The sequence below is a fragment of the Bactrocera tryoni genome, chromosome 1 (genome assembly GCF_016617805.1).
Source record: "Bactrocera tryoni isolate S06 chromosome 1, CSIRO_BtryS06_freeze2, whole genome shotgun sequence".
In the NCBI taxonomy this organism is placed as follows: Eukaryota; Metazoa; Arthropoda; class Insecta; order Diptera; family Tephritidae; genus Bactrocera; species Bactrocera tryoni.
Genome location: NC_052499.1, coordinates 21,036,322 through 21,051,663, shown reverse-complemented (window position 1 = coordinate 21,051,663; position 15,342 = coordinate 21,036,322). Strand labels below are relative to the sequence as shown.

Sequence of the window (15,342 nt, the reverse complement as noted above, 5' to 3'; positions counted from 1 at the left end):
GAAATCGGATAATAGCCACGCCCCCCTCCAATACAAAGGTTATGTTGAAAATCACTAAAAGTGCGTTAACTGACTAACAAAAAGCGTCAGAAACACTAAATTTTACGAAAGAAATGGCAGAAGGAAGCTGCACCCAAGGTTTTTTTTTTAAATGAAAATGGGCGTGGCGTCGCCCACTTGTGGACCAAAATCCATATCTCAGAAACTACTAGACCGATTTCAATGAAATGACCTGCAACGCTGGAGAACGAGTCACATTGATAAATTGGAGTCTTCATACTAAGCCTTTCAAATTATAAATGTATGCGCGAAATTCTACTTAAGAGGTTATATCCACTTCCAAATCTTGTCAGGTTTTAAAGATTTTTTCGGGGACGCATTTCATTTTATAGGTAAATTAAAAAATGAAGATTTTCAGAAATACACTTTAATAATCTGCAATACATTTTGAAAAACTTTGGATTTGTAAAAAAGGATGATTTCTCAAAAAAGTAATTTTTTGTAAAAAAAAATCTTAAAATATATAATTTTTTTCCAAAGAACTACTTCCGTCGACGAATACTTCACAAATATAATTAAGGAAGTCGTGTCAATATTTCGAGTCCCGTTTCGAAGAAATTCTTCATTCCGATTTTGAAAACAGAGTTGACAGAAAAACATGTTTAAGGTTTTGGGGTTAAGTTACACTGGCTGCTGTCACGTCATACATAGACCTTTGTAATGCCAGATGGTGGTTTATTAATACAAGCGTCGTGCAGGACGTCAACGCTTTTTGCGAAGTTTAATAGATAATTCACATCTAATTCCTTATAAAGTCCCTTGAACAGCGAAACTCCCAGATAATTAAGCAGACTCCTTGTTAAAGCCAGATATAAGCAGAGGGAATGTTCCAGGGTCTCTTGCATGTCTATTTCTTTGCACTTTCTACATATGTCATCGTTAGTAATGCTCATATGGCTCGCATATGATGCAAGTAAGTTGTGGCCTGTGACTAGGACAACAACCGTCCTGCAATCTTTTCCGGACCGTGTGAGTGGAAAGCCTGTTTGATTTCCTTTCACTCCTGAATGACCCTAAGTTCGAAAATTTTTATATATGGTGCTAAGGAATTTATTAACCCGATTCAACCCATTTTTGACACACAGATACACTACTATCAGGAAAAGATTCTCTCTGAATTTCAATTGAATATCCCATATATTAACCGATATTTTCGTTCAAAAGTCATTTATAGGTATTGGGGTTCACATATTCGGCCCTGTTCGGACACCTATGGCTTGAGCAGTTTTGGTTGGATTTGAGTAATCTTTGGTCAGAAGGTAGCCTACTTTAAAGGAATTATTGGTGCAAAGTTTAATTCGGTTACAGCAATTGCTTTTTGATTGGTACATTCGAAAGAAAAGAGTCAGATGGAATTTAAAATTGTACGAAGTATGCGAAGTAGGTGTGGTTTCAGTCTGTTTTCGCCCATTTTCGCACTGTGAAATAAGAATGTTATGTACCGAACTTGGTCCTGAGATATGTGATTTTAACCAAAATTCGGCGGTGTCCGGCTCTTTTAAAGCCCTCTCATCTCTGAGGTAAAATTTAATATCTATGGCATATTCAGTTATTGATTTATCACGCTTTAAGTAGTTTTTAATTCCCGTTATATTGGGAGTTGCCGGATCATTCGATTTCATTCATTTTCACAGTGTTCTAAACGAATTTGGCTATTGTAGCTGTAGTGTATTGTACATTAAACCTGTTAGAGGGCGGTGCCACCTTCACTTTTTCACAGTTTTCAGCCCACATCTTCCCCTTGCTACTGCATTCCTGTTTGCCCAATTTTAGTCCTATATCTTATTTTAGTGCTTAGCTATGGCAATTTGTAGCAAAGAAAAAATGGTGTTTGTGGTCCCATCTATGAGTGCCGCTTTACTTTTTTGCCAAGCAGCATGGATATCAAGTTTCATCAAGATTTCTTAATTTTTACTCAAGTTACAGCTTGCACTGATGAACGGAGGAACGGACAGACAGACAGTCCCCCTGATTTCAACTCTTCGCAGCATTCTGATGATTTATATATATGTATATAACCCTATATCAAACTCGCTTAGTTTGGGTGATACGTACAACAGTTAGATGAACGAAACTATTATACTCCGTAGCAACATGTTACAAGAGTGGAAAAATTATGCACCTCTAGAAAAACACCCTCAATTTCGAAATTACTGATACAAAACACACTTGCAGCACTTCTCGTTCGTTTTTCGATGCATTTTCGACATGTGATTCACTTGCTACACGACATATTGTTGTAACCATGCGATTGGATTCACACAAAACCCAAAAATATTATGCAAATTTATATAAGCAAACAAATAAGCAATCACCAGCGACTGGTAGCAGCTGCAAGGATTTTGATAAATTCAAAGAAAATCACATCAAATAAGCAGCAACAAGCCAACTGACACAAATGCACCTGATTTTATGCACAGTCATATATGTACACGTATGTGTTTGTACTGTCATCTCAGTATGAGTGTGTGCATATGCATGTGGGAGTGTGTGTGGCATATATTTGCGCAGAAATGACTAAATGTAATGAGTTTTATTCATCGATTGCTGTCAAACAACACCACAAACATAGGAAACGTGTACGAAAGCGACGAAATGAAGAATGCAAACGAATTGAGAACGTAGTAAGAATTTCCATATGACGCAAATAGAAACGGCGCCACGGCAGAGAGCGGCTTGGGTGGCGGTTGCAAGTGAAACAACGTGCCATGCCACATGAGGGTGCAAGAAAAGCAAAGCTGATATAAACACTTGTATGGATGTGTGTATGTGTGCGAATAGCTTGCGCGTTTTATTTGCTGAGCTGCAATGTCCCCGTTTGCCTGTGTGTGTGTGTGTGTGTGTGTGTGTGTGTGTTTGTATGTGTTTCCAACTAGATTTACCAGCAACAATAAACGAATTGCATGCTAACCAAAACGACACTAAATGAATACAAACGGCGTAATGAAAAGTGTGTTGCCATAATGACGACACATTCGTGAAATCAATAAATAAAGAGATGGATGTGTGAGTGTGCTTGAATATGCAACAAAAATTAAGCAGGCGGGCGTAGAAGCGGCGGCAAGGTGTGCTTGAAATGAATGAAAAATGTGGCACGTGTGTAGGTGCAAAAAAATGTTTATTTTTACTTCTGCTGCAAACCTACACTCCACCAGCTAGCTAGTGTCCACTCACCTGCTTGCCACAAACACCTCCACTTCACTGCCCAGTGTTTAGTCGTTCATTCATCGACGTGACCACGCACACACATACATACAGACACTTATTGTATATATACATATATACACTGTATTGAATGAAGCTGGTGGGGGAGTGTGCTGGCTGTGCCCGCTATGTGAGTCTCAATAAAAAGTCGCTCATACGCACTGGTGGAACTATGAATGACGCTCGTCATTGAAAGTGTTGCTGTTATGAGTGCAGCTTGAGCTTTTGCTTACTTTAGCGTGTTAGCCAGCTCATGAAAGTGTTTGTGGGAGTATTATTTCCGAAACAAATCGAGTGAAATGTTGCAAGGCAGGTAAGAGTCAAAGCCAAAATGCAATTTCTGCCAAAAATAGAACATTTGCTTTATGAACCCACGTGAGCTAATTTTCCAGAGGTTTCTAGAAAGTGAAGTGGGTATTTCGCGTTAATTTTACGTAGATGAATATGCAGTTGAAGCTCAATTTATATTTGTATAAAAAAATATTTTGTGGAGGAAATATTTTACGCAGGTTTTTCAGTAATTAAAAGCATGAAAACGTATTTAGACCAGGGTCGATCATTTTTGAAAGCAAAACAATTACTAAATAAAATGACAAAAATGAAAAGATAAATTATATTTTCGGGAAAACTGAGGTTGGCAGTAAGGCGGTTGAATTTAGAGAAGCCTAGTTTCCAATAAGACAATAAATAAGAAGAAGAAATCGAAAAATTTACCGTCAAAATATCAGCTTTTTTATATTTGCTGCGCTTTATATTCATCGAAATCTCAATTTTATCCAACTTATTAATAAAGCAACTATGACAATCTCTTTAGTTATCATCTCAATCGTCTCTTATATAAAGTTTTTAACTAAAATCAGGATGTTACACAAAAAATATAAACAAAAAGTTCTGACGAACTCGAATAAACATTTTTATTCGTTTTTTTTAACTATTTATCTACTTCCGAAAATTTGAAAAAGGTGGCAACCCTGTTAAAACTTGCAGCTTAGCACTAACATGAAACAATTTTAAACATTTTATTTCCACTTTTATGGAAATTATCAAAATAAATTGTAGTTCTTATGCAAATTTGATTTGAATGAAGGTGGCAACTCTGTCAAAAAATAATTTCACAGGATAAAGGTTGGAATACAGCTTTGAATAATCAATAATTTTTTCAAATTAATTTTTAGGTTTTATGCAAATTTGATTTGAATGAAGGTGGCAACTCTGTGAAAAAATAATTTCACAGGATAAAGGTTGAAATAGTCATATCAATAATAAATCAATAATTTTTTCAAATTAATTTTTAGTTTTTATACAAATTTGATTTTAATACAGGTGGCAACTCTGTAAAATAATATTTTTATAAATAAAAGTTGGAATAGAAATTTAAATAGAGGTGGAAACCCTGTAAAATAGCATTATGACTGGTAAGTTGTCAATTTACATCATGTGGCAACTCGCTAGATTTTAGCAATCTCGTAAAAACTTACAGCTTAGCACTAACATGAAACAACTTTTAAAAATTTTTATTCCCACTTTTATGGAAATTTTCAAACTAATTTTTAATTTTATTACAAATTTGATTTGAATATAGGTGGCAAGTCTGCAAAATAATATTTTGACTGAATAAAGGTTGAATTAAAATTTGAATAAAGTTGGCAACTCTGTAAAGTAATATTTTGGCTGGAATATTTTCAATTTAGCACATGTGGCAGCCCGCTTACAGTAAAGATAATTTTCTTTAATCTTTATTTATGCTGAAACTGTGATCAGTAGCAGCCCTTGGCTATGTTTCTAATAATTTTAAATATTTCCAACAATAAGGAATCAAACAGACCTCACAAAATAAATATGGGACCCATATAAAAAAATATTTTTTTTTTATTTGAAAAAAAAAAAAAAAACATTAAACATAAAAGTACGGCAAATTCCATTTGACCTCAAGTCCTTCTTGGATATTTATACTCTCGCAACAAAGTTGCTAAGGAGAGTATTATAGTTTTGTTCACATAACGGTTGTTTGTAAGTCCTAAAACTAAAAGAGTCAAATATAGGGTTATATATACCAAAGTGATCAGGGTGACGAGTAGAGTTGAAATCCGGATGTCTGTCTGTCCGTCCGTGCAAGTTGTAAGTTGAGTAAAAATTTAGGTATCATGATGAAACTTGGTACACGTATTTCTTGGCTCTTAAGTTCGAAGATGGGCAAAATCGGCCCACTGCCACGCCCACAAAATGGCGGAAACCGAAAACCTATAAAGTGTCATAACTAAGCCATAAATAAAGATATTAAAGTGAAATTTGGCACAAAGGATCGCATTAGGGAGGGGCATATTTGGACGTAATTTTGTTGGAAAAGTGAGCGTGGCCCCGCCCCCTACTAAGTTTTTTGTACATATCTCGGAAACTACTATAGCTATGTCAACCAATCTCTATAGAGCCGTTGCCTTCAGGCATTTCCATATACAGTTCAAAAATGGAAGAAATCGGATAATAACCACGCCCACCTCCCATACAAAGGTTATGTCGAAAATCACTAAAAGTGCGTTAACCGACTAACAAAACACGTCAGAAACATTAAATTTTACGGAAGAAATGGCAGAAAGAAGCTGCACACAGGCTTGTTTTTTAATTGAAAATGGGCGTGGCCTCGCCCACTTATGGACCAAAAACCGTATCTCAGGAACTACTAGACCGATTTCAATGAAATTCGGTATATAAAATTTTCTTAACACCCTGATAACATGTACGAGATATGGGTGAAATCGGTTCACAACCACGCCTTATTCCAATATAACGCTATTTTGAATTCCATCTGATGCCTTCTCTGTATAATATATATTACATTAGGAACCAATGATGATCGCGGAATAAAATTTTACACAAATACGGTATTTGAGCTGAGGTATCCCTTGGGGAAAAATTGTCGTGATCGGATTATAACTTTTCAAGGTCCCTTATATCGAACAAGAAGAATTCAGTGCCTAACCTTACCTAACCTAATTTTTCACCGAAAATATCAGTAAATCTCTCAGATGTTTTCATGTAATTCAGAGGCCATCATTTTTATATTCTCGCAATAAAGTTGCTAATAACGGTATCTCGATTATCACTTAATCATGCGAGAGTATAAAATGTTCGGTGACACCCGAACTTAGCTCTTCCTTACTGGTTTTTATTTAGAGTTTCCACCTATTTGAAATTTTTGCGTACAAGTTTCACATTTTGTAAAAGATTATTGAAGTAAATATCTGAGGGTTGCCATTCAACTAGCTCTGTCAAAAAAAAATCTTGAAATAAGTTTTTGAAATTGTCAAAATTGCACAATAAACTAAAATATGCCACCAAATGTAACCAAAGTCCAAACAGATGGACAAAGTATTGAAATTGGTTTGCGCAATTTAGTCTGAGTTGGAAAAGTGAGTATGGAAATAAACAGCTGACCAAAGATAGCTATTTTTTTGTTCTCTTTACGTTTCACAGACAACAACTAACTCACTTCACCAACGACATGCCATCAAACGACATGAGCTTAATCAAGCAGACGTCTCTAATCCATAGAAATCTAGTCACAAACCAAATATATGTATGTAGGCAAACGCTTATCAGAGTGAAGGGTACCCCACATGGGCAACGTGCACGCAACGATAGCCATGTAATCGGTTATCAATTCATATTAACTTTATGTTTGTATTATTGTATTATATAAAGAGCACAACTTTACGCCGGGCAGCGTGGGAGTACAGAAATAGAATTGCTCATCATTACACGAAAATCGCACGAGCTATTTACAAATGTTCTACAATAATAAAACAGAACAATAAATTAAGCCAAAAAACGTTCACCAATTTATTTATTTACATACTTTTCTACTGTTAATCAAGGCGATATTTAATGACAGCAATCAAAGCGGGTGGCAGCCTCACACCTCACGAAGCTTAAAAACTGAAAATTTCGGCATAACGGTGAACTCAAGTAGAGCATGAATATTGTTTTTGAATGTATTGCCGTTAGTAATTGTTTTTGTAATCCGTAAATAGGAAATGTAAACATCACATGGCTATTTGCATATAATTAAGCGTAAATTGGTGGGTAATGAACGGCAGAAAAACAATAGCAAATTAACAAATGTAATAAGCAATTGTCGCCATGATAATCACAAGTTAATTATATTGGATTGAAGCTGTGGTTACTGCATTTAATTATCACCGATTGTAGATTTTTAACAGTGAATGCAAATAAACATACACATATCTACAATTAAAACAAAAGCGTGAGCAGAAAACGAAGATTAAATTTAACTTTAACTTGCTATAGCAAAGTGGCAAAAGAAAAAGAAAAATACCGTTAACTTCGGTATAAAAAAATTCCATACAAAAACTTTTTGATTTTGATCGATCAATTTGTAAGGCAGCTATATGTTCTAGTTGTATGATCTCAACAATTTCTTCGGAGGTTGTAGCCTTGCCATGGAAAATAAGCCACGCCAAATTTCAAGAAGGTACTTTGCCAAATAAAAAAGTTTTCCATACCAGAACTTTACCCCGATCGTTCAGTTTGTATGACAGCTATATGTGTCAGTGGTCGTTTCAGAATAATTTCTTTGGATATTGTAACCTTGCCTTGGACAATAAGCCATGCCAAATTTCATGAAGATACCACGTCGAATAAACAAGTTTCCCATTTAAGCATTAGACCCCGATCCTCCAGTTTGTATGACAGCTATACGTTATTGTGGTCCGATATCGTTGATTCCAAGAAATGAGCAGGACCCATTGATTACTTAATAATATTCGACCGAATAGGCCACGACCAGCACTCAGTGAAGAAAAACTAGCAAACTTAGCTGGGAATGTACACGTAGGCCATGGAGAGTCGATTCGGCGCCGTTCGGAGCAATTCGGGCTGACATATGGAATGACTATCGCCTTTTACGTCGAGATCTTAAATTGAAAACGAACAAAATGCAGTTAGTGCAAGAACTGAAGCCGCTCGACCTTCCCAAGAGACATGGCTTCATTTTATGGGCTCTGGAAAAGTTCCAAGAAGATCCAACATTTTCGTACCAAATTTTGTTCAGCGATAAAGCGGTTTCTGGCTCAATGGGTATGTAAATAAGCGAAATTACCGCTTTTGGGACGAAGCGCAAACTGAAGAGATTCAAGAGCTGTCATTTCATCTAGAAAAACGAAGAGTTTGGTGTGGTTTGTGGGCCGGTCGAATCATCGGTTCATATTTCATCAAAAATGAATGTTATCGCGCCATGATAACCGACTATTTAATGCCTGATATAGAAGCACGTGATCCCGGCGACATTTGGCGCCACTTCCCACACACCGCATCAATCAAAGGATTTACTGAGAGAACACTTCGGTGAGCAGATAATTTCACGTTTTAGGCCGGGGATATTATACTATTAGGCTTTTCCTGTGGGGATCTGTAAAGTCTAAGGTATATGTAATCCCTCTTTAAATCAGATGGACCATATAAAACGTAGCAGTAGCCAATATTTGAAAGAGATAATATTAAAAAAAAAACACCAAAGCATGTTCTTTCGAATGATAATACACATTCCCCATTAAATTTGAATTTTCTGTATTTTTTCTTTAAAAAACAATAGGGAACTTCGAAATGGATCGCCCTTTATGTCGTTTCATATGCGTGATTATTTTTTTAGAACCTTCTGCCAAAGTAAGCTGTTACTATTATGTGAGCCATAACTGTGCAGTCACCAAATATGCCATAACATGGCTAAGTCCCATTACCAACCTATAAACCGTTACAACAACGATTATGCAAGCAAAGTTATGAAATGAAACAGAGTAAGCAACTGTAGGCGTTTAGCCAACGCCAACTGACACGCAACAACTATTTATCTACCCACATACATACATACTTATATACCCACATAAACTCTACCGCTAAAACCTGCACATTTTGCCACTTTCATTATTTATACCCCACCAGTTTAATGCCCACAGCTGCAGTTGGCAGTTCATAGCGGCTATCACTACTTATAACACCCTTTTGTTGTTGCCTGTCAGTAGCATATGCGAAAGTTCTCACAACGAAGAGATGAGCACGCAAAGAGTAAAACAAAAACCAATACAAAATTACGCTAAAATGCGTATAATCTTATGCTAAGCAAAAAAGATTTTTATAGAATTTCAGTCCAAAGAAAAGCCGTTGTTGTGATGTGCAGAACAACAATGCGGATGAAGTTACATGGTTACCGTTGTGTGCTTAAAACTAAGAGCAGTTTTTCTGCTTGACTTGGATTACACTCATAGAGTTTTCAAGTTTTTAATTGAAAATCCTTCTAGGAAATTAGCATACCAAGCAGCATGAACTTGTATGTTAAGATATATTAGTATGTAGAGCAGTTTATCGAAACACAGCATCTTATTACAGCGGAAAAAGTTTTTGTATCTTTTATAGTAAATATAATATATGTATGTAAGTGGAAAGTAGCTTATATTTTTCTAGTTTTCATTTTAAGTACATGCACATAATGGAAGAATGAATAGAGTAAAGTCAGAAAGCTAACCTTAATTCTGATAAGTTAAAATCAATTTTTAAAGGCTGATCGATTTCGAAGTTCCCTACTTTTTTAATGAAAAAAAAAACACAGACTCTTCAAATTTAACGGTCGCCATTTACGGTTATGTTCTCAACGGCATCATTTTTGACGAAATATGGATCGATGATTCGACCCAAAGAAGTTGGTATCGACGAAAACATCAGACACAAAATAATTTTGGATGATCGTAAAGTGAAATTCTTCGAGATAGCAGGCACTCTAAGGATATCAACTGAACGTGTACAACACATCATTCACGAATATTTGGGTATGAGATAGCTCTGTGCAAAGTGGGTGCCGCGCGAACTTACTTTTGACCAAATACAACGACGAGTTGATGATTCGGGGTAGTGTTTAGAGATGTTCAAGCGTAATAAGCCCGAATTTTTGCATCGATATGTGTTAAAACATGAAACATGGGTCCATCACTTCACTCCGAAGTCCAATCGATAGTCATCCTAGTGGACTGCACACGATGAACCCGCTCCAAATCGTGAAAAACGTAACAGTCGACTGCAAAGTCAAATGGTCTATGGCGTCTATATTTTCATGCGCAAGCTACAATACCACAATCGTTATTAATAATGAACTTGTGCTTTTCGACCTTCGGAAGAAGGTTGGCAAAATAGTAGACCAGAATCTACTAGAAATAATCTTACATTAACCAATTTTTCTTGAATTTCTTAACTTATACATGTTTCTAAGTAATGTTATAGTAAAATTTTGCTACAAAAAAATAGAAAGAAGAGAGAAGAAATGGAATTTTCAAAATTGCTTGGACTTAATATAATGGAGCTTTTGCATTGTTTCGTGGACCTCAGCGAAATATGAGTTTACTAACTTAAGAACAGGAAAACGTGGAAATCTGCTGGGAAGATGGAGGTGGAATATTCTATCGGTGTGTATTTGTGGATTCGCAATAAGTGATGTAATGAAGTGACTGCTTGGAAAAGGACCGATTCGGCGCGAAATTTACACAAAACAGCATCTTACACCGTGATAGCAAGGCTCACACCATCGACCTCGCCACGGTCTCTGGTGAAACAACATAATCTCTAGTACAGCGTCTAAAAGTAGAGATTATGTGATTTTGACAGTTCTTGACGACCATGTTTGTTTACAGATTTGTGTCAAATTGTTCAGCAAGGTTTGTCATTTCATCATGCCACGTTTCACTTTGGTACAACGCTCGACAGACGTTCCAGGATTATTGCAAATTCACGTTCTCGGAAAAATTTACAAAATCACGTTCATCGAAAAATCATTTTCTCAGATGAGATCCATTTCGGGACTAATGGCTTTGTCAACAAACAAAAGTTTAGCTCTTCGGGCAAGTAAAATACTCGTGTGGTTCAAGGAACGCATTTGCATCACCAGAAATTTACCGTTTGGTGGGGATTGTAGTATGACAGCATCATCGGGTATTAAAACTTTCGAAATGAGGCTGCAAATGTCGTTAGCATCAATAGCGCGTGTTGTAGCGCGATGTTGACCGAATTCCTTTCCGAAATTTGATGAAATCGACGCCGACGATCTCTTTTTCCAACAAGATATTTCGAGACTATTTCTAACAAGACATTTCCGTCAATCAGAAGGCCGTCAAGATCAAGCGATTTAAAGTCTCTAGATTATTTCTCTGTGGGTATGTTAAATCAAAGGTTTCCCCAATCAAACAGAAATGCTCGAGGAGCACGCAGAAAAAATTCAGCGCGCTATAGCCGAAATTACAGCCGAAATGTTACACCCTGTTACCAAAAATTGCCGTAAATTGAATTGAGATATGCAAACGGAGCAGTGTTGGCCATTTGGCCGACATTTTGTTCCAACCAAAAATGGCATTTTGACCAAATTGCAGTGTTTTATTTCATTTTAACATCACATCATTCTCGTTGGTAGACCCGCATATGAAAATGAGAAGTTTATGCGCAAAGTATAAGTAAAAGCAACGCTAATTATGGTAGACCATATTTAATTGCCCGTTATTTGCGTCACACAATAAAATTTCCTTTAAATTCAGTTTCCATAAATAACGGTTATATTTAGCACCTGGCAACAATGCATACTTACAAGTGCGTTGATTTCGTGTTGTGTTGGATTTGTATTTAAAGCATAGCAAAAAACAGTTAATTAGCTGGTGGTGCTTGTAAATTTGCAACACTGACTGCCAACAAGTTAACACAATAAATATTCGAGGAAATATACATACATACATATGTATGTAAATACGTAAATACTGCTGAATATTGCTGCCAAAATATTGAGCGTCTACGTGCTGGTACGCGCCGTACTAAATTTAGCACAAACACCGAATGAGCGAAATCACTTTTTTACGAGTAAGCGTTTATCACAGCCTTAATTTTCGGAAATTACCGCGAAAACGTAAATGGACAAAAACAAAAATGAATAAATCAACGAATACAAAAACAAAAAACGTGTGACGTTAGTATCACACGAAATACCGGTATGATCTGCCAAAGAAAACCCAAAGCATACGGCAGAAATGTACAGCATTCACAACAACAAGGCGCTTGGAAAAAAAACACTTGAAAAATACACAATGTACCTACTGACTAATTCGGTTGCGGCAAAATAAAAGTAAAAATTAGTAAATAAATTGAAAATGAAGAAAAGAAAAGCAGCGCAATTGACCCAAGCAGCGGCACACGAATGTTTCTTTACACTGACAGCCGCTGCCTTCTACGTCATTCGCCAAGCATGCTTATGCAGATAACAGGTCAATTGAAAAATCCCCGACTTTTTTTTGCAAAATTCATATTTTTGTTCCACATACATATGTAGTTCCCTTGAAGGGTGATTAACTGATTGATTGATAAACGAGGAATACACCGCGACCTTAAGTCTATTGTGCACTCACTTAAATCACAAAAACTCACCTAGCCCCAGCATATTGATAAAGTTCAATATTCTACTAGGTGCTAGCTATTTGGAAACATGAATTCAAGGGCTTTCGACCTGTGTCTGCAGACTCAGAGCCGTATGGAAGCTCAACTGGTAGTAGTTTCGGCTACGAGGTCTGACCGGAGACTTAATTCTCACGTGGATGAGGAGGCCGTGAAGTTCACTCCAACTACCGCATGCGGACTGGCCCCTCGTGGAGTATCGTGGTGGATGTGGTGAACTGACTATAAGAAAGTTTTCTGGTGTTTCAGGCCCGTGTTGTGTAAGTGCTTCTTAAGCTTACAGTGGACAGTGAGCAGTAGTCTTACTTTATCCCTAGGGACCTTGAATGTATATTTGCTGAGGCTATACCCCTATTAGCAACTTGGCATGCCGCATGCCAATAACTCTCACTGCCTACTCTTTCTTCCTGGCGGATCAGCTCCTTTATGGTATGGGGACCCACCACGATGAAAGGTTCAGGTCCTACTATGTTAGTAGATATTGCGGAGCGGGCGAGCTCATCAGCCAGTTCGTTCTCGGCTATACCTTTGTGACCGTGCACCTGAATGAGGTGTACCGCTAGGCTATTCAGCAGTTTTCTACACTCCTGCAACAGTATAGATTTGATTTCATAGAAGAAGATTGCTTGACTATCACTAAGTATGGTTCGTTGCGATATGCACTGACTTATGTTAAAGATTTCTGCTTGAAAAAAATGGAGAGTTTGGTATTTGGTCCAGCGACCCCTGCACCGATTTCCGCGATCATCTCTTCATTCGACGAAAATTCCCTCCCAGTTAGCATTCTTTCGAGATCTGAGAGCAAGAAATAGTCGGTGGGGGCCAAATTTGGAGAATACGGCGCATGCGAAAGCAATTCGAATTCCAATTCATGGATTTTTAATTTGTCAAGTTTTTCGGCGATTTCGTTTTTCAAACGGTCCAAGAACACTATGCAATAGTCGCTGCTGGTTGTTATTGCGCTTGAACATCTCCAAACACTCCTCGAAATCAGCAACTCGTTCTTGTTTTTGGTAAAAAGTGAGCTCCCACGGCACCCACTTTGCACAGAGCTTCCTCATATTGAAATATTCGCGAATGATATGAAGTATACATTCAGTTGATGTTCTTAGAGTGCCTACTATCTCGTACAACTTCACTTTACGGTCATCCAAAATTATTTTATGGACTTTATGATATTTCCGTCGGTAACAACAAGTTTTTGCTTAAACTGTATTTTTTCCCTTCAAAAAGCATTTTTTTTCAACCCGCAAATTTTATCAATTTTTCCACAATAATTACAGTTGCTTCACTCAAAATTATATAATCCGCAAACTAATATTCGATAGCTGTCAAATTTATACACGCGCCTTTGCTATTGAAGGTTACGGCTGACTAAAAACAATAAGGATTAAATTCTAGCAGCAGTATTAGAATCGATATGTCAGGCCGAGGACTTTTCAGTTGACGATACGAATATGTCCATTAAAATCAATTTTTGAAGCACATAAAAGCCGCTGTACTTGTTAAAAATAACAAACGCAAGACGATGGATTTCTGTACTTAAATATGTCGGCCGAGACTGCCCCCGCCGCATACCAGCTGGCTGTCGCTATAGATCAATTGTCGCTAATTTGTTGCTATTTGACAGAAAAGATACGCGTAAGCAATAACTAAAATTAAATAAAAAATGTTTGCGAATTTCTAGTATGTCTGTGCTTTCTTATTCAACGCTAGCGACGTGAGAGTCGAAACTGCTGAAGTAAAGCCTTATCTTCACAGAAACTCTCGCATGTTTCACAATTTACAGAATGTAAAATATATTCAGGTGTTAACACATATCAAACTTACTAACTGAGATATTTAATTTGAAGTTTAGCGAACAAAGAAAGGAAGATATTGCTTGGTCCCAACTAAACCGCCACATATAGTATATACAATATTAAGAGTAATAGTCTAAGCTACATAGTTCCCTTAAGGCACCTCTTTTATTATCGAATGTATACTCTGCAAATTTAAGCATACCGTCGAAAAACTATAACCAACATTCGTAGAATGTTCTCGTTAACATTAACTGGAACTTTGTGAACACTTGAAAGGAATTTTTCGTGATACAATTCAGTTTTTCTGTCTACTATTTGAAACGAGGGTCGAAACAAAGCCAATAAGCTCAAGAATCATAGAAATGGTCATAACGTTCTACCTCCATATTGAATAGAACCGTCAAAAATTGTAACCTTAACGCATTCCTCTGCTTTCTTTTATGACGTCATGGACTATTTTGATCAAAGACGCCGAAAAAAAGTTACGGGACAAAACTGACGCAATTTTTATTACTCTTATTAGACACCAGAGTTAGAAATCAAAATAAATTGAGCGAACCAGTTACGGAATTATACGAGGAAATTATAAGGGAAGATATAGAGCCGGATTTTGAGTAAAGTATAATATAATTATGTCAAAAATCTTGCTGCATTTACATTATAAAATCCATTAGATTCTCCGAAGAATTATTCTAGTCTCAGATACCTGTACTGAAACCACTTTATCTTGATTTTGCAGAACACAACCTGAAAACTACTCGTGAAGGTGACGTGAAAAGTAAATCAA

General features: G+C 36.8%; 1 protein-coding gene across 1 annotated transcript in view; it reads right to left on the bottom strand.

Moving 5' to 3' along the window:
* LOC120766526 (protein sarah) overlaps positions 1-15,342 on the bottom strand; it is a 66,140-nt gene that overhangs the window by 38,617 nt on the left and 12,181 nt on the right. The gene's annotated exons all lie outside the window — the stretch shown is intronic.